Source organism: Anastrepha obliqua, chromosome 3 (genome assembly GCF_027943255.1).
Source record: "Anastrepha obliqua isolate idAnaObli1 chromosome 3, idAnaObli1_1.0, whole genome shotgun sequence".
NCBI classification, from domain to species: Eukaryota; Metazoa; Arthropoda; class Insecta; order Diptera; family Tephritidae; genus Anastrepha; species Anastrepha obliqua.
Window position 1 is genome coordinate 12,348,067 of NC_072894.1, and position 19,764 is coordinate 12,367,830.

Genomic DNA, 19,764 nt, shown 5'->3' on the forward strand with positions numbered 1-19,764 from the left:
TTGCGGTCGTTTAAATGCTCGTAGCTTTCATGTTCGTGGTAATTTTTCATTTATCCAGTGGTTTGTTAGTCATTTGTTAATTCAGACACTAAGCGGTGATATTTAAAATGATATTTACATACGTTTTTTTAACTGGCTTGATGGTAATTTTGCCTTTTAAGGGGGCTGTTCCTCCGGTCAACGAGTTTTTTACACATTTTTTTCTTAATACAAACATTTCATACTTAAATGAGTATACAACAACTTTTTTGAATAAAAAAAAAAAAAAAAAATGGCAGTACTAAAGGTGCTCAAACGTGGCGCCATTAATTTGCGCCGTGTAATGTACCACCTCTTGTAATCAGGTAGGTAGGTAGGTAAAATAGTAAGAGTGCCCCAGGCACACTTCAAGTAGCACTTATGTGGTGCCGTTTTGATACCATAATGTAGACCATTACCTGTGCAAAGAAAAATTTTTGGGAAGAGAAAACATTCTACAGCCATCCAGGGCTGTTGATGTAGTGGAGGAGAGAAAAGGGATCTCGGCGGCACACTTCCATCCATCCGATGGTCCAAATTTTCGATGACGCTGAGGCATAATTGAGGTTCTATGCCGTTAATGTGCCGAATTATCTCATCCTTTAGCTCTTGAATTGTTGCTGGCTTATCGACGTACACCTTTTCTTTCAAATAACCCCAAAAAAAAGTCCAATGGTGTCAAATCACATGATCTTGGCGGCCAATTGGCATCGCCGCGACGTGAGATTATTCGGCCATCAAATTTTTCGCACAAAAGAGCCATTGTTTCGTTAGCTGTGTGACAAGAAGCACCGTCCTCTTGAAACCACATATCGTCCACATCCATATCTTCCAATTCGGGCCATAAAAAGTTCGTTATCATCTCACGATAGCGAACACTATTCACAGTAACTGCCTGCCACAGTAAATGGAAGAAATACGGCCCAATGATGCCGCCGGCCCATAAGTCGCACCAAACAGTCACACTTTGTAGGTGCATTGGTTTTTCGGCAATCACTCTTGGATTATTATTCGCCCAAATGCGGCAATTCTGCTTATTGACAAATCCACTGAGGTGAAAATGTGCCTCATCACTGAAGATGATTTAGATTTTGACTTGAACACCCGTTTTCATAATAAGCCTGAATAACAAATTGAATTAGTCTGAAATTGAAAAGTGTATAATGAAATGCAGAAAAACACTTGACGTTTAGGTGTGGTTCACATTCAACATCGACCTTTGAAATCACCTTTTATATCAGAATCCGTGGTATGGTTTGCTATAAATATTGAGTTTTATATCCGATTTTAGGTCTTTTCGCCACTTTTATAAGATGAATATAAGAAAAAAATATAGTTTCGGCTTTTTTAGTAACATAGTCGAGATGTAGTACGACATCCGAATATTTGTTGTGTTGCCCCTATTATTTTCAGCACAGGTGTATATATAAGTACTTCGTTTTTCTTTTATTTGAGTTTCCTTTGCCATTATATAGAATGTACTCGTACACATTTAAAAAACTAAATTTATAGACCTTTCTAATACTTACAGATTCAAAGGCCTGCTGTGGTTCATAATTCTGTCACAGCTGTCATACGGCTAAGTTTTTAGCCTCCCCAAACGAGTCGGACAGCAAATCGTGGTAGGCAACAAAAAATAAATTCGATTTTATAGTAGTACTGAGAGCACTAAGTTGACGACATTTACTTTAGACAATTTGATATCACTAATTGTGAGGAAAATAAATAATTGCTGCACCGAACTGTCAGTGACATTTTCACGATTAGGCGAACGCATTCATTATCAAAGCGGGTAAAACATTATCAGCCATAGAGCAGCGTAAAATAGCAAAACACCTTCGTCAACGTCAATGGGCGGCAAACGGACAGCAGAGGCCGTTACCGGCAACAACCGCTTTAGCATCTGCAGCAAAAGCAACCGGCTGGCACAGCAATGACAACTGTCAACTCAACACTAGCAACGGCTAACCACAACGGCTGTCCACCGCCACCACCACCAGCGGTAACAACAACAATGGTAGCAAATTTCGCTACAATAGTCGCTCACTTTGGTTAGTCGTTTGACTTGTTGTCACACGCTATGTGATGGTGTTGTTGTTACCATTGCATGGACGTGCTGGTGTAGGCCAGTCGGACGTGCTGGACATTTGGCACAGATTCACACTCAACACAAACAAATGTATATATGGTAGTTGTATGTACCTTCATGCAGCATAACTGCACCGGCAAGTTGCACAAATGCATACATACATATATTACAAACACATACACATACACATAAACATGTATACATTGATCAAGTGAATATGTCGCTGAAATTGACATTTTGACAAATATTGACACTTTGAGTGTATGGACCGTAGATCGCCGACGTCGCCACCGCCATCGCCATCGCCAACATGCTACAGCTGACGCAGCGGCCGGTGCTGCAACACTCAACAGCAATGACAGTCACTTTAGCTGGCTGCTACTGTTGGCAATGCCAGCATTGGTGCTGTGGCTGGAACATGCGGTGCTGCTGGTGCTGGTGCTGGTGTTCGTGGTGCACCACAGGTGCTCCAGTTTATATGGCAGCAGCATGCCGCATGCGGCGGTAGTCTAATCGCATCTCGACGGCTGCTACCGTTTGTCCGATCGCCTACAACAATAATCTACAACAGCTGCTACAAAAAACTAAAAAACAATTTTCCAAAAGCACTTGCACATAAAAACTGGATGCGACTTTAAAATGCAAAAGAAAGGCGAATAAGGAGCGAATGAAAAACTGGCTTGTTTACTGCTGCCGTGGCTGCTGCTGTTGTTGCTGCTGATGTTGCTGTTGCTGTTTGCGTAAAACATTGTTGCTTTGTTTGCTTGCTGCTCAGCCACGATTTATTTGTACTTGCGTTGGCTGGGGCGATGGAGGGCGGACGCCTGCGACGTAAACGTTTGTATTCCCCATAGGGTAATTAGTAAGTACGACGATTTTTCGCCTTTTTATGTGACGGCTGCTGCTGCAACATGCAATATTGCATATAAAAGTGCCGACACCGCTGTGCTGCCATTCAATGAAAATGCTTGCACGTACACATGTGTGAGTGAACGTTCCATGTTTTATAGGCTATGATGGAAAATTTCCACAAAAAATGCGGCAATAGTAGTTGAAAAGGATTACAAGAGTAACTTTATGCAACGACAGCTTTTTGTAGTAGAAAGAAAAGATGAGGCATGAGAATTCGCAGCGAGGACAGTGTGAAGTGATAATTGAAAAGAATTGGACAATTTTCTGCTAGCAACTGGAGTGTTAGGGTAAATTCAAACAGGCACCTGATGACATTTCAAAATTTTAAGCCTTAATTGTGACCCAATTTGCCATACAAAAATTCAAGTTATTAATTGCCATTTAATACTTAATATTCAATTGTTAATAAATTAGTCTCAGATTCGAGAAGTGATTTTTAAGGAATCAGCCGATTTGGTGACGTAACCGGGGTTACTAGAGCGGTTTGTTCACGATAAAACTGAGTTTGTGTTGGTGACATATGAAACAAATCAACACCGATCAAGACTGATTGGACAGGTGTGAGAATATGTACGTGCGAAGTGAGTGAGAGGTATTCTGCTGCCGAATCCAGAATGACGTGGCAGCGGAAGTTACTCTCACAATTTCGCTTTGGTTGGCCAAAACTTGTAGTCTATCATTCTTGACAACTCACCACGCTGTGACTATAAAAGCTACATAAGCCGAATTCTCAATTGTAAAGCAGTCGCTCTTAAATACAGAACTTACTTTTATCTTGCTGGTTCTAGTGTGCATGGACTGGTGTGCATGGGCTGGTGTGCACCACTGGGCCACAGCGGTTCGAACCAATTATTATTTTTAAATAAAGTCATAGAAAAATCTCAAAAAAAAAAAAACATAAAGTTAATTAATAATTTTTTTAAAAGCAAAAGGCTTAGTTGCGGTATGCTACATTCACCCTGTGAAGCCTGTTTAATGAGAAAACCAAATCGCAATAAAATCAAACCGAGTACAAGCAAAGCAAAGAGTTTTGAATGAAAATTTGTTTAGAGCTTTATTATTAGTTTTGTCTTTTTACAAAGCCAAAATCCACAAGAAAAATACTGTGTTGGAGTGTGGGGAGGAAGTTGCTATGCTTGATCCATCTATACTTGGAACAGCGAGTTGCAGAGATACGCGGGCTGTGGAGGCAACTGCAATTAACCTCCCACAAAGAAAGAAAAGAAAAAGGACGGTCGCTTCTATAAAAAAGAAAATGTTATTGACTGGAACAAAATTTATTTTAATTTCAGTTACTAGCTTCCACAACAACCTTTGAGTTGCATTTTGTTCTAATGCTGCAAGAACAGATAGCTGCTGCCACCTTAAACTTCGAGGAACTCGCAAGCTATCTTTCGTAGTCTTTATTGTCACAAACATTCTTTTTATTGTTTTTTTTTTCATTTAGGAGCTCTATATACCTATGAAATGAGACTTTTCTCCAATTTTAAACGTTTATTAACAAAAAATTGTTACAAATTTAATCTTCAAAATAATAGCCATCGCTAGCGACACATTTTTTCCATCTCTCATGCAATTTGTAGATGCCGCGCAAAAAAACTTGGCCGTCTTTGGCCGCAAACCAATCATCGAGCCAGTTTTTGACTTCTTCGTGGGAATTGAAGAGCTGCTCGGAAAGTGCGTGGCTCATCGATGCAAACAAATGATAATCGGAAGGCGCTAAGTCTGGTGAGTAAGCCGTATGCACCAGCGGTTCCCAATCGTACGTCTCCACCAATTTCCGGGTCGCTCTACTTCGATGTGGCGATGTGGCGGTGCATTGTCATCAAGAAAAATTACTTTGTGACGCCGATCGGCATATTCTGGGCATTTTCGGTGTATGGCGCTGTTCAAATCGGCCAATTGTCATTAGTAGCGTGCACCGTCAACTGTTTCACCTGGTTTTAATAGCTCGTCTCAAATCATACCACGCTGATCCCAGGAAACTCACAGCATACGATCGTTTACGTTTGGGATTGAAGAAATACAACCATTTTTCATCACCCGTAACGATTCGATGCAAAAAAGACTTCCTTTGATGAGCTTAAGAAGCGTTTTTCTTCAATTGAAAATCAACGATGTCCGCAAATCGTAGTCTGAAGGCACAAAATTCGACATTTTTAAGAGCGACAAAACTGCATTGTTGTATGAAACGTAACAAACAATGAACTGATTATTGTTGACAGATGACAGACGAAAAAAAACAAGACATTTGGGAAGGTTTAAAAATATTCTAGCGACATCTATGGACTAAAAACCGAAAAACTCATTTCATAGGTATATACTTTCATCAACGATGTAAATTGTGGGATTCCAAAGACCTTCTCCAATTTAGCATGCATTAAGCGCTATGCGTCCGAGCTCAAGGATCTTTACACCGGAAAGTCGTCTTATAACTCTTTAGTTCGTTCAAAATTGGGATATACTTCAATAATATGGAATCAATTCTATAACTCGCACACCGAAAAAAAATTGAGGGAGCTCAATATAATTTCATGCGTTTCGCTCATCAATTGTTTCATTTTAGTGACCCCGCTCGGTCTTGACGCGTCCGTAGCTCCCTCATATAGTAGATCTGAAGCTCCTTTCGCATAGGCAGACCTACAATCTTTAATGTTTATATGGTATGTTTTGTTATTAATGGTTTAATTGACTGCCCAACACTTTTTGAGCAGATAAGGTTCAACATTTCTAATTGGATGCTATACTTTTTATGTTGTCTTACTTAAATCTAATTATTTTAATATTGTCCCTATTCTTCTTCTTCTTCTTAGCATCACATTCCTTGGGGAACCATTGCTTCATTCATAACCTTTCGCCATCCGTCTCTATTTAAGGCTACTTCCTTCCACCGCCGCACGTTCAGCTTTGCAATGTCATCTTCAACGTCTTTGAGCCATCTCTTTCTGGGACGTCGTAATTCAACTGACTTTCGAGTTGTTCTCTCCGTGGGCATTGTAAACACGTGCCCAAGACATGTTATCTTCTGAGATTTTATAAATCTTATCGTTTTTTGCTAAGAGTTCCAGCTCATGATTATATTTTATTTGATATGTACCGACCTGCAGCCTTTTTGGTCCACAAATTTTTCATAAATTTTTCTTTCGAGGATCATTAGCTAATTAATTACAGTAGTTTGGGCGAAAGCATAAGCATATGATGAGCGAGTTTTCAAATCCAAAGGCACTCTAAACTCCGAATATTCAGCTCATTTGTGAAGTCAATATTGTTGGTTGTACGGTGAAACATGACTGGTCTCTATCACCATCACACAGAGGCTATGGTCTTTTGCCAACAAATGCTTCCGCATCATCTGTAGAATATTCTGGCTGAACACCAACAGTAACGACGCGCTAAGGAAGCCAACGAACGCAGAGCTCATCCTATGGCAAATTAAATGCAGAAAGTGGCGATGAATAAGCCACACGCTTAGAAAACCACTAGATAGCATCACCAGAATTGCACTGGTCTTGAAGCCGTAAGGGAGCAGAAGTCGCGGCCGGCTAAAGATTATTTGGAGGAGGTTGATGTTGGTCGAGCTAGCAGATGCCGACATCACATAGGACGGCGAAAAAGCAACAGCCCAGAACCGTGTACGATAGAGGGCCTTGTCGAGTCCCTATGTTACCGTGTAAAAAACAAAAATATAAATGCGTTTGCTGGAGTTTCATGTGCTAAACTGGTACTAAATGTTTTATAAAGGGTGGTTAAGTTTCAAGGGCCGGTGTTGATTTTGAATAAAATACAACTTTTTAAAGAAATTATTGTCATTTCCCTGTGCTATGATAATACTGGTATAGCTCAATTACGCGCAAAATAAAATATCGGACATATAGCCTCGGCGGCCCTTTCTTTCAAATAACCCCAAAGAAAGAAGTCCAACGGTGTCAAATCACATGATCTTGCCGGCCAATTGACATCGCCGCGACGTGAGATTATTCGACCATCAAATTTTTCGCGCAAAAGAGCCATTGTTTCATTAGCTGTGTGACAAGTGGCACCGTCCTGTTGAAACCACATATCGTCGACTTCCATATCTTCCAATTCGAGCCATAAAAAGTTCGTTATCATCTCACCATAGCGAACACTATTCACAGTAACTGCCTGACCGGCCTCATTTTGGAAAAAATACGGATCAATGATGCCGCCGGCGTATAAATCGCACCAAACAGTCACTCCTTGTGGGTGCATTGGTTTTTTGGCAATCACTCTTGGATTATCATTCGCCTAAATGCGGCAATTCTGCTTATGGACGAATCCACTGAGGTGAAAATATGCCTCATCACTGAAGATGATTTTCTTCGATATGCATTTTGATTTGAACGCCCCTTTTCATAATAAGCCTGAATAACTTTAACGCGTTGCTCGATTGTGTGTCTTTCCATGGTTCAAATTTAGTTTGTCTAGGATTGAAAAAATGTCAAATGAAATGCAGAAAAAAGCTCGACGTTTAGGTGTTGTTTACATTCAACATCGGGCACCCTTTATATAAATACGTACGCTAATTTGCTTGCACTTCGAAGATTATGACATTTATAGCCACTGTAAAGATGAAGCTGCTGTTATGATTGTGTGCTGCCATCGGATTATATGCACTTGGCAATCGGCTAACACATTTGCACAATTTTTGTTTTCACTGTATTACCACTATTTTAGTAAACTATGCAGCTAGTCTTCGTAACATGCAACTGAAATACCCCATAATGAGTGCCGTATGAACATCGCGAGCGCGAGCAAATCTTAAATTGCTGGCTAGGTTACCGTTGGCGGTAGGGCCTCTATCTAATTCTAGATTACTTGTAACATACTCCACTATATTTACACATAATTTGTTAACAAATTGCCAATATACCTGAGTTCGTTTTGCTTAGCTGCCTGTCACGCGACTCTTTTTGCCTACTGCTTTTGCAGTTGGTTTTTTATTTTTCCTCAGATTTTTTGCCATTTAAAATTGTTTCATGCAAATTGTGCACCTATAAAAAATATTAAAATTTAATTGGTTTATAATTTCTTAGACGCGAGTATGCTGCAGTGATGTTGCACATTGTGTACATTCACATGCAACAAGTTGATTGCGGCGGTTAGACGCCGCTGCCAATAATCGCGTTAGTGTTACTTAAATGTTGTTGCGTCTCATGCTACCAAGTTGTCGAACAATTTTTATAAGCACTACAAGCGACGTGCATGCGTCCGCTACAAGAATAACAACAATTACAACAAGAACATCAATAAATGCAACATCTCTGTGTTGCGCTGGCAACTGGAATTCAAAGCGAACCTCTGCATAGGAGCAGGATCAGCAGCAAGCAAAAATTCGTACACATAAAAAAATAAAAACAATGCTGCCTAGGCAAGCATAGCAACGCGGAAAACCCAGTAAAACGAGTCAGAAACGATAGCAATGCGGCAGCGATACAACAAAGCGACAATAATAACAACAAAAAAGTAGGCGAAAATAAAAACCTCTGCAATGGCAAAGGCTGCAGGCCAAGCAGCTTCGCAACATTGTGACCAACTAACTAAGCCGCCTGCCGAAAAATGCTACAAAATACCAAAATCGTGACCAATTTGGTTTATTTACACGTATTGAACATGAATCTTTAGTGTTGAATTTGGACAGATTGTTCAGACATTCAAATATTTGCCCGTTGTTTTGTTTTTTTGCTCCATTGCCGCTTGCATACATAACCACTTGTACTTTCCACTCTTCTTTTTACACCCGCGCGCACTTGTGCACAATATAATTTTTTCATTTAACGGTTATTTTTAGTTTCATAAAGGAATCGATATAGATATAGATTTACTTATATATAAATATAATTGGCGCTTACGCCCTTTGCTGGGTGTTGGCTGAGTTTCTTCCTCGAATTTGTGGTGCGCGGCTTGATACTTTCCTACAAATGAAGGGACCAACACTTTTATGCCGCCTCAGAATGGCACATGGTTTTCCATATAAGAAGTCAAAATAGATATATACACGTATATTAGACGCCGTTTTGCTAAAGTATTTGGGCTCCTCACTCCGGCAGTCGAATATGAAATGAAAATAAGCCGCTAAAATCAAACTACCCCAGACGCCGGCTGGCACTTTGGGGCTTCCCGGACTGGTGGACTATGAACTATAGCCTAAATTTGCCATTATAGCATTTAGGACCTTCCTACCCTCATGGGAAGAGTGGGAACGGAACGATGTAAGACAGGGCGAGTCCATCCATGTATACACAGATGGCGCAAAGCTCGAAGACAGGGTGGACTTATACTCCCACCATCTGGGGATCTCCTTCAGTTTTCGGCTCTCTGACTACTGTAGTGTTTTTCAAGCTGAACTGATGGCAATAATGAAAGCTGCGACACTGATACAGTGTGATGCGATATCCGGAAATGATATATATATTTTCACTAATAGCCAACCGGCGATAAAATCCCTCACAAAACAGTCGACAACCTCCAAGGTAGCAATGAAATGCCGCACATCTCTTAACGAGATGGCTGAGTCACTTCATCTAAAGGTAACATGGGTTCCTGGCCATCCCGATATTGAGGGTAACTGTTAAACCGATGAACTAGCGAGATTCGGCACTAAATTGACTGATGAGCACATAGACAATGACTTAAGTATACCCTTACGAATAAGTAAGCTATTCATCCATTCCTTCATATTGAAGAAATTGTAGAGAAAGCGAACGAAAGATGGCGCAATGAAGGCACCTTCAAAATCGGCCGTCCACTGTGGCCAACTCTAAATGCTAAACGCAAAGAATCTCTGCTAAGCTAAAATCAACACAGTCTTAGCACACTGATTTCAATCATAACGGGCCACTGCCTAATAGGTAGACACGTCCAAAGCATAGGAGTGCAAATACATGAGTTCTGTAGAAGTTGTCTACATGAGGGCGAGGAAGAGACAATCTTGAACCTACTGTGCCCTTGTCCTGCTCTATCCAGACGTAGGTTTACTATTCTAGGTAAACGGTTTTTTAATGAGCTACAAGAGGTCAGCTCTGCAGAAATCAGAGATATTCTAAAATTTTTGAAAAGGACACACTGGTTTTAGGAAGAATAAGGACAAGCTCCCCATGCGGCATCAAAAAAAAATAATTTTTGTGAGCGCTACGCCCGAAAGGGCAATAAATTTTGAAATAAAATTCAGTGAAATTGAAGGAAACTCAACTTTCGATACCGAGAAACAGATGGGGTTTTAAGCAGTTTAAGTTACCTTAGCATTCACAAAGACCTTTCTTAGCTATTTTTACAGCATGCGAACGTCACTGAAGAATTTATATTTCAGTTTACCACATACGTTAACGTATTGAATTTGACAGTTTTCGGAATTACAACATCCCTAATCGTTTCTTTGAACGCGCACTTTTTACGAGGTTGCCACCGTTCACAAAATTGAAGAATTCGAGTGCGTACAAAAGTTGACAAAAAAACAACTGTAAAAGATTGATATCAATAAAAATTAAGAATACACACAGTAAATGAAGAAAAAGTTCAAGTTAACTGAAATTATTATTAATAAATAAAAAATGTCAAATAAATTTTGCTATTGTAGGCCTATTTATAATAAATTCAACCCGAGGCAAAACCAGTTGCAGGCAGCCACTTCCTACGGAATGACTACTCAATGTAATACCGTAGGCGTCGTTTTCGGACTTGCAAATTTCAACGGCTCTTTTTCCAAATGGAAATGTTTGCAAAATATATAATGAGTGGTTTATATAAAACTTTCTAAAATAAATTATAAAACGCGTAAGCTGTGTGCACAGTGCCGATAGATTACTCAGCTACTTTATTATTTTCCACATGCTAATTCGGAAAAATTGCTACTATCTGACGCAATCCGAACGAAGAAGTTCTAAAAATTCGTTAACAAAATACCAAATACCTCTTCAAGAGATAATACGGTCCGGAAACTTTTACTCGTAAAAGATCAATGGTTTCGTTGCTTGTGTGGCACGTAGCGCCGTCTTCTTGAAACAAACGTTGTCCAGATCACTACCCATCCAATTCCGGCCATAAAAAATCAATAATCATCTGGGAGGTCTCAAACCCAGTGCACAACCAGCTATCCTGGGAGGCTCATTTTAGCTCGCTCTCGGACGGGTGTTCGGAAAAAAACATAAAAATTATTGAGGTAAAAGAACCACGCTCACTTTTAATATGTTAAGAATAAACCCGTCCGTCTGATGTTAGGTTACGTTAGGTTACAGTGGTTTCCCGTGATACCATGGAAATTGCCAATGTGGTGAAGCCACCTCGTCTCTTGGATAAGCGACGAAACGTCCATTGTGACAAGTTCTAACTCTCATTGTCTATGAGTTCCTTTGAATCCAAAAATTAACAGCCAGCACAAAGCGGGTATACAAAGTTCCGTTCAGTTTCTTACTTGTTGAATGTGAGCTTACGGGGCCAGGAAATACGAATTTTTAAAATACCTTAGCCCCAATGTTACATGTCAGTTTCAGTATTATTTCTTATTGTCATCGAAAGTTCTAAGCTTCCAGCTCAGGGAGAAGTTAATTTAATTTCTTTTATTTTCACCTCCTTTGGCATGCGCCAATTTTTCAATGGACTTAATTCTTGTCCCTTTTAATGCAGATTTTGTTGAAACAAAGTCGGGCGTATAAGGCAGATGGTCTAGCACTGGGATGGTGTATTCGGCTAGAAATCACTGATGGACAATCCGAAATCCAGTAAGTCATTGCATTCTTCTATGGCTGCATTTAACAGCATCCGATAAAGCAAAAAAACTACTGTACTGCGAATGAGTTCTTGCAGGTACAATTTATATCAAAAGTTTATGAGTATAGGATTTATCTTTCCATGCTAGCTCCACTTTATTAACCCAGACAGTTTCGCCAAGTGTCAACGAAATCGGCCCACATAGAAAAATGGCATGAAAAAGTAGACAAAGGACAATGATTTTAGAACAAAAATGTTTATGTTAAGTCTATGGAAGAAAATCATACTTATTCTTTTCACCAAATGTTTTGAAGTCTCGTAGTACTAAAATGCATCCAGTCTATACTTCGTCATTATGTATGAACTCGGCAAAACCATCAACGCAGTTGAGCCAATTTCAATACAGCGTCTCCACTGACTTTTTCATGAATTACAAATAAATAAGAGCGTATAAGTACTTCAGCTAAGGACGTGTGTAATGCAGTACCTGTTGCTGGTGGAAAAGGGAAAGGGAGTCCCCTACTGCGTATCTGAAACTAGTCGATTTGGCATATAATAAAATGTTGTGATACTAACTTGACCAAACTTATAGTTGGTATTGCAACATCCCCTAGGCAGTGTGAACTCTTGCACTATCACATATTCAATAATGGCTCTTGCAACAAGGTCCGTAAACGAGCTCCATACACAGCACTAAAAAGTGCAGTTGTCCGAAAATTGCCCATCGACGCGTCACATTCGTGACAAATTTAACCTAATGATCCAAAATTATCCAACCAACTAGCCAACAAAAGAAGCAGAGAAAAATACATAAAAGAAGTGAAATAAAATATAGGCAAATAATGGACACAAAGCCTGCTGACTTGGTTAGTTGGCTGGTAGGCAAGGAGCAGATAGCGAAGTGGCTGATTGAGCGCTCGAAGTGCTTTCAGCTATTCGCACAGCCGATCGGTCAGCCAGTCAATAGGTGAATGGGTAAATGTCTGAGTGATTCGGGTGAGTCAATAAACGCCAAAATTGGCTGTGGTAATTTGCAAAATTTGTTTTGTTTTTTTTTAGGTTTATTTTTTATTTTATTTGCAAAGGCTGCTCATACTATATATGTATGTATGCACTTAGCTGTGGGTGCATAGAGTGGGTGGTTGGAAGGTGGAACGCAACGCAATGACTTTGGTATCTCCATTGTAGCTAATCCATTTGCTGGGAGTTCAATGAGTCGCAACTAAAGAACTAAAAAACTGAGACAAAAAAAAAGAACAGCAAGTAGTAGCAACTAAATAACGCTTTCAATCACTTAATTTTTTATTTCTATTTGTACAAATTTACGAGCGGCATTCTTTTGGCTTTGAAAACAGCTGCAAGCGAAAGTGAGCTTTGTGGCAACAGCAACACTGGAATATACTTGCACTATATGTATATGTGTGTGTTTGCAAGAAATAACAACAGTACTCGTAATACTGACAGCTGTAGCTTAAAGCAATACTTTGCTCCTATTGTTGTTGTTGTTACTGTTGTTGCTGCACTAACAGTAGTAATCGTTGACAGTTGAATGCGCGTTGCATGTCGAATTTGACAAAATGATAAATGTGCGCGCTACTGCCGCAGCAGAAGAAGAACCAACATTGTAACGTAGCAGTAAGAGCGAGAACAAAAACAATGCCGGCGTTTGGAAAACAAAATTGTTTCAAGAGAATAAATAAGTAAATCAGCAATAAAAGTTCAAGCGAAAAGAGGCTAAGCAAATCGTATTGCCCGAAATAGTAAAAACAGCAATACTCAGCAGCATTACAACCATAAAGACACGTATGCACATGCACACATGCACACAGATACATATGTAAGTATGTTAATATTTTATTGTTACTTGTATGACAACCGCTGACCTATTGGCATTTTTATGGGTCAACCAAATGCGACCAACTGAAGACCAAGGCGAAGACACACACACATACGGGTACTCATTGAATGTACCCACAATTGCAGCATTAAACTTGTGTATGCATGGATGTATGTATATCTAACGGTATGCTGCTATAACAAACAGTGTGCCACTACAGCATTCACAAGCGTCCGCAACAAATCAGAAAACGGCCACATTTAATCTAAAACGTTTTTTAACTGCGGGCAAATTTTTGCTGCTTAAAATCGATTTTTCGATGCTCGCTGCGCCAGCAATTGTAATGTTGTATGTAGTCATAATACGCAGCTTGTATACATAGGTGCAACAACAACAACAAAAAAAATCAACACATGGTAACACACGAAGGTACGTATGTGGATGTGTGAGCAGTTTCACTTTTGTGTGTTTTTGCATTCGTTTTCATTTCAATTTGTTGCGATTTTTCTCGCGACTGTGTTGTTCTGTCGCTATGGCGATAGCATCATTATGTTACCGCTGCTGCTATTGCTGTTGCTGTTGTTGCAACGATTTCCAGCAATACATGTGCCGTTTTACACGGTTACGGTAGGGTTAGCAGTTTGGTTCTTTAATTTTTATTTATTTATTTGAAGAAGTAACGAAAACATAATTTAAAACTGACTACTAAAATTAAATCATAATTAAACTATAAATAATTAAATTACAAACTTACACAGTATGTTCAATAAATAATAGAACTTTTTATTTAAATCATGGAACACGTAGAGCTATCTATTAAACTTTGATCATATTGAAAAGGTACAAACGTCAGCTTTCAACCGCAGCCAACTTCATGTAAATCGTTTGACGGGTTAAAAAGTTACGCGCCTTTTATTGACAGTATGTTGCGTGCTTGTGTCGTAAAAATGCAATGGATCAAAGAGCAAATATTAAATTCTGTGTTAAACTTGGAAAAACATTTAGTGAGACGTACGAATTGATGCAAAAAGTTTATGGTGCTGATTGTTTAGCTCGTTCAAATGTATATAATTGGTTTAAATGATTTAAAAATGGTCGTGAAGATTTGAATGATGATGAAAGTCCTGGTCGTCCAGAAGTAAGTAATCGTGCTGAATTGGTGGAAAAAGTCCGCGAAATCATTGCTGTTGACGGAAATTTCACTGTAAGAATGTTGGCTGAAGAATTAAATTCATCTACTGGTACTATTTCGAAAATTCTAACTGACAATTTGGGTAAAAGAAAGGTTTGTGCACGCTTTGTTCCACACCAATTAAATGAAGATCAAGAAATCGCTCGCGTAGAGCATTGTAAAGACATCATTTCAACATCTGAAGACGATCCAGATTTTTTGATTCGATCATAACTGGTGACGAAACATGGTGCTTCAAATATGACCCTGAAACTAAGCGTCAATCTGCAGAATGGAAGACGAAAGGGGAGGCAAAAGCACAGAAATTGCGTTTTCAGGAGTCAAGAATCAAAACAATGTTGATCACGTTCTACGTTCTTTAATGGAGAATGCTATTTATAAGTTTTGCAACGTTTGTGGTCAAGAATTGTTCATGCAAGACCTGAATATCCAGAGGGGAAACAGCTGTTTTTATTGCATGATAATGCACCACCTCACAAAACCAAAAATATTCGTGAATTTTTGATGCAAAAACATATTTGTGTCATCGACCACCCTCCGTATTCTCCTGATCTATCACCATGCGACTGTTTTCTGTTCCCTAAATTGAAAACTGCCATGAAAGGGGCGTTTTATGATGATATTTCAGCCATTCAAGCAACCGTGACACAGGTGTTAAAGAACATTCCCTTAGATGACATAAAAAAAGTCCATGCGGAAATTGATTGATCGTTCTGAATGTTGTATCGAGTTAAATGGAGACTATTTTGAACAAAAAAATAACTTTCAAACACAGCAAGATAGGTGTTTTATTTTACATCTGAAAAGTTATGTTATTTATTGAACATACTGTGTACGTCCAACTAAACTAAAAGGTAGATTTCACTAATACAGAAAAATCTTTTTTCTAAACTGGGAAATCTAAGAAACACTAATATATGTGGTGTGGTTTATGGCTACGTGAGAACTATCGATATCGTTAACTATGGTTAGACACCTGTGCGTGGCTGTGTTGACATTTCTGTTCACTAAGGTTTAGCAAGTCATCATGAATCCCTTAACGTCAGTACAACACTTCCAAATTGTGAAAATTTACTTAAAAAAAGTAAATAAATAAATAAGTAAATAAAAATAAATATGTTAGCGAAGTTCATAGAGCACTGGCGGCATCATCGGTCCTTATTTCTTTCGAAATGAAGAAGCAGCTGCCTTTACGATGAATGGCGAGCACTTTCGAGCCATGCTGACTGAATTATCGTTTCAAAAAATTCATCAGGTAAGCTAAGACGACATTTGTTTCCAAAAAGACGAAGCAATTTGTTCTATAGGGTGAGCCATGTAAAATTTGCTTTTTGAATCGGCTATAAAAAAGAACGTATCAATATTTTTTGAAACTTTTTTTTTATTTTGAAAATTGAACATTGTCATTTATGAATGAAAAATAATATCGTTCAAATGACTGCCACGACTGGCTTTACAGTAGGCCATTCGATCAACCCAATTTTTAAGCACATTTTCGATTGTTTGGGCTCCAATTTCATGAATGGCAACTTCGATTCCGTGTTTTAAAGCATCAATCGTCTCTGGATGGTTCGCATAGTATTTTTCCTTAACGGCTTCTCACAAAAAATAGTCCAACGGCCTTAAATCACAGCTCCGAGGCGGCCAATTGATATTGGAATTTCGACTGATTATTCGGTTTTCAAAAACGGTAGCCAAAAGTTCGAGTGTAACTTTGGCAGTGTGACAAGTTGCACCGTCCTGTTGAAACCAAATGTCGTCCATATCATCCTCTTCAATTTTTGGAAACAAAAACTCGTTGAGCATGTCACGGTAACGCTCGCCATTTACTGTAACCGCGGAAGAAGAAGAAGACTCACCACTTTGGAAATAGGTTTTCAATATTTCCCAATTTTGTTCAAGCGTATAGCGTCCCATTTCGTAAATGTCAAACCTTTAAGTAAATTATGAACACATTTGACATGCCATTTGTGTTAGCATTCTCAAAAAAATAGGTGGTTCAAAAAGCAAACGCTATATGGCCCACCCTGTACAAGGCGCTTAACAATCGATTTATTGTAATATTCAAGCTATCATTGAAACCATACGCCAGATTTATTGAAAAAAAAAAACAGCAAAAAATTCACTGATTGAATGAAATTCATCATCATTCATAGCATCACAGCTCGTTGTGAGAGTAGTCTTTGCGAGTAGTCTTTCATCTTGCATTCTGCAAACGTGCCCTAGCCATCGGATGCGCAGCGATTTGGCAAAACGCACAACGTTTTCGCCTTGTAGGAATTCCTTAATCTCGCTGTTGTTGTCTGATCTTTAAAACGAAAAATTTTGCTTTTTATCGGAGTGCTTGAAATACTTCTCTGAAAAAATTAAGATTTCTCGCGAAGATCTCCAGGTCATCAGCAAAGCCACATATTTCCGAAGCTTTGTTGAATATAGTGCCTGATGGATCAACCTATTTAATTATATGGTCTAGGATCAGATTGAAGACAAGCGTGGACAGCGCATCTCTCTGTTTTACTCCTGATTCAACTCTGAAACGAGGATTCAACTGAGAAAACGAAATTGCCGACGAATTGGCCAACCATCGGAATCAGTTCGTCAGGAATCATGAATTGGATCTGCGATTAAGTAGGCAATTTACATAAAAGGCGATGGTCCGGTCTAGAACGCTGCAGAACTGCAAAGTGTTTTGTAACAAGTCCGAACAGAAAACTGCCAAACTTTCTACTAGGAAACTTGGACGGAAGGACGTTCGGTTAATGGTCGGTATTATTACGAGACACAACCCATGGTGCCAGCATATGACCACCATTGGAATCATTGAGAAGCCTATTTGCCTGTCTTGTTTAGAAGAGGTGGGTAACATCGAGCATTTTATCTGTGAGTCTCCTGCCTTTGGTAGAGCACGGCTACGAGTTTTGGGTTCCGATGTCATGAGAATTAGTAATATTCGTTTTCTAAAACTAGAGGATATTTACAGATTTGCCAAGGAGTCTGGAAAATTCTCACAGGACTAACTACCTCTATCTCTGTTTCTATTCTTTCCTATCGCTTTCTCTGATACTTTTCTCTTTCCCTCCTTGACTATCTACCCCCTTTCCAGAGCTTTAAATACAATGAGCTTTTTAGCCTATGTGTTTTAGGACCACCAAATCTCTCCTGGTGCTCCTTGGCTCGACCCCTTTCAAATTTCAGTTTCAACTCTGAATAAATCAGATGCTTTGCCCTGTATAAGCACTCTCGAATAGGTCTCAGCGAGGGTTAGACTTACGGGCAGAGCTAATTTTTTCGGTACACCTTGCATACGTAGCACGTATTGAATTTTGGCTGTTTCAATACATGGGCATGTAGGTTGATTTTATACTCATGAAACTTTTCAAATATTTATGAAATTATCTACAAGATTATAATAAAAAGAAATTCATACCAAAAAAAATTCTGTTTCCTATTATAATTTTCATTTTTCAAGCCCTTTAAAAAATACCCGATAGATAGAAGCAGAGTCCAGGAAATATAAAATAATAAAAAATAATTTTCAGCCACCGAATTAACGATCTTTGGCTGATCACCCTAGTATTTATGAATGAAAATATTTTCTACAACAATCCGGACCGCATAGGATTTTCCAATCTAAGCGATTTTCTTAATATTACGTGTCTCAGCGCTATCTGTGAATCTAAAAAAAATACACAGAATTCAAAACATGTATGCACATGTGGGTGCATGTGCTGGTATAAATAGGGTTTATTGGCAAACATTAAAGGTTTCGCACATAACTGTTTCTTTTTCACTTTTGCCCAGAATATGCTGGTTGGCGATGGCATTGGTGTTGTGCAACAGTATTTTCCATTTCAGCTAGCAGGCGGCTATGACTAGCCGCGTTTAAACAACAATTGGACAGCACTAAAGCACATACGCCACAATGTTGCAAGTATGCAAACGTACGCGTCGCCCGCACAGCATTCAGCCATCGGTCAGACCGTTAGTGTCAGCTATCCAACTGACATGCTACGCTATGCTGTCCACTATAGCAACAAAATCGACCAGTTACATGCTGTTGTTGCGGTTGCTGTTGCTGTTGGTGTTGGTAGGGCAAAGAACGGGTGATGGTTGTTTTTGGTGGCGTTTGCGCGCGACAAGCGTTAAGTAGCAAAGATCATTGGGGTGAGATGCTGTTTAACTTTTTATTTTATGTGAGAAAATTTGGCGGGCCGTGTTTAAGTTTGATTGGCGCACCTGATAAAACTGCGCCAATCATTGCTGTGTGTATGTTAGTGTGTATTTGTTAGCGAACACGCCGAGCAAAGTTGCCTGCATAGTTTTGGTTTTATTGTTTTATTTATAATATATTTTTTTATTTTTGTTTTTGGCAAATATTTTAGCTTAAAAGCGGCAATTGAGCGATAACGTCTAAAAGCGGTGGTGCTGGTAGCAGGAAAATATTGAATTTCCACTTGCAAATACCGAAATTGTGGTGCCACACTTAATACGTTTAAAAAACATCTGAAAATTGTGCCCATTACAACAATGATATGGATTATAGCTATGGAAAAACTAATAGAAATAATAATATAAATTACTCATTATTTGCGATGCCATAAATAAGGTCATAACAATAATAATAATAGCAATAAGTTAACCACTGCACATCAACACATATCCAGCGCAATAAACGAAATAATTAACCAACCTCGAAAACTACCTCCTTTCCATACTATAGGCAAATCAACAAAAAAACAAAGAAGCAAGCAATCAGTCGACATGCGTAACTGTCTCTATTTAACAAGTTCGAGAAGTGCTCCCTACATAATTTTAAGGAAAACGCCTCGGTCTTGAAACTTTCTCCAAGCCGCCGAACTTTCTTGCAGAACTTTCGGGTGTTGAGCCTTTTAGCCAGCATCTCAATTCGCTCGTACTCACGTATTTCGGCGTCTCGTTTCTTGTTTCGGATAATACGTCTCTCTTTCTTAGCTCGCGGTAGCGATCCCACAT